Source organism: Nannospalax galili, unplaced genomic scaffold, assembly GCF_000622305.1.
Source record: "Nannospalax galili isolate Female #2095 unplaced genomic scaffold, S.galili_v1.0 scaffold312, whole genome shotgun sequence".
Lineage (NCBI taxonomy): Eukaryota > Metazoa > Chordata > Mammalia > Rodentia > Spalacidae > Nannospalax > Nannospalax galili.
Window position 1 is genome coordinate 3,253,317 of NW_008335967.1, and position 1,872 is coordinate 3,255,188.

Below are 1,872 nucleotides of genomic sequence, written 5' to 3' on the forward strand. Positions count from 1 at the left end.
GAGTGTAGGTCCATCTCGTGGAGTCTGGTCAACATACCCGGTGTTACCCCTTTAAAGAAAACATTTTCCCTCTCCCAGGAGATATCAAGTGCTCTGGAGTGTGTTACTGAATATGTTAAAGCTGTAGTGCAAAGCTTCTAATCATGTAGTTATTAAAATTTTTAAAAAATATATGATTAAAAAATAATAATTCTTCAAAACAAAAAAATTGCTCCTTAATAATTAGTAGATGTGAAAAGCATTATCATTGAAATCTACTTGATGACTTTATATCCATGTTCAGATGCCAAGGAGCTCAGAAAGTAACTGACTGTGACTAGTAATAATCTGATATATAGAGATTAGAAATGCACGTGCAAACATCTTAACGTCAATTGCATTAAAAATGAATTTTTCTGTATGAAACTGTGTATTTTAATAATGAAATGGAGATCTTTTTTAAAGGTGAAACCTCATTTAATTTTATGTCTTGTAGGGCTTATGCTGAGTACAATATTGTATAACTGTATTAACTCAAATGTAAACCTAAAAATTTACAGCCAATTTTGAGAAAGATGCATCTTAGCTCTGGGAATTGTTGTTGAATATGCCAATGCTGTTGTAACGGAATGCTTCTTCTAATTATGTAGTTATTAAATAAATAATTATAGAAAAAAAAATTAAAGAAAAATAATGGGCGCTGAGAGTGACGGCACACACCTTTAATCCCAGTACTAAGAGACAGAGGCAGGTGAATCTCTGTGAGGTGGAGCTAGCCTAAGTTCCAGGCCAGCTGGGGCTACCTGTCTAAAAAGAAAGGAAGAGAGAAAAAGGAAGAAGGAAAGGCAAGGGAGGGGATGGGAGGAAAGGGGAATGCCCAAACGCTGCGCACTCAGAGCAGCATCTCTAATAATTAAGAGCTGTGGGGCATCAGTCACCTAACAAGTACATATGTCTGGGAGGTTCTTAGGCAGAGTAGGTCAGGATCTCCAGGAAGTAATCTGAGGAAATCTAAAAAGCAGCTATTAGAAAAGCAAGGACACTCTGAACAGCTGGGGACCAAGCCATACCTGGGACAGGGGTAGCAACGGCAGAAGGAGAAGTGGAGAAAACTCTCTCCTTAGCACTGGATACTCAACATCGACAACACAGGGAACAGAAGGGAGACTTCTGCTGCCATTGATGCTCAGCAGCCTGAGACCACAGCCTTGGGAAACTGGGCCCAAGTGGTGTGGTACTACATGCTGAACCTGACAAACAAGTAGTTTGAAACAGATCTGAGCAGCATTCAGTGAGCTGAAACTCTGGTAGGAACCAAAGTTACCCTGGAACTTTCAGACAGACTCCAAGCAGTTTATAGGACACTGGCAAGAGGTGCACAGGGGCAGAACCAGCATTCTCAACTGGAGCCCAGAAGGAATGCAGAGAGGTGTGACTAGTTCAGAGAGTCCATCAGTGAAGTGCTGCAGTGCTAATCCAGCCATCCAGAGGCCAATTTAGAGGTCAGAGAATTTGACCTTCTAGAAGCAGAGAAGGGACTCAAGGAGTCCAGATGAGACCCAAAATCAGGCCAATCAGTCCCAGGTATCTACGCTCAGCTTTCTCTCCCAGTACATTTGTCCAGTCTGTGTTTAAGGCCTAAGGTCATTTTAGCAGGACATCTGGCCCATGCTCTGTGCTCACACTATGTTGCTTTTTCGTTTCTTCCTTTCCGTCATTCTTTTCATTCTCTTTCTTCTTCCCTTCCTTTTCTTTCTTTCTTTTTGTTTTTCTTCCTTTTCTTTTTTTAATTTTTTATTTAATAACCACATACTTAGAAGAAGAATTTCATTACAACAGCATTGACATATTCAATAACCATTTCCTGAGCTAAGATGCATCACTTTCAAATTT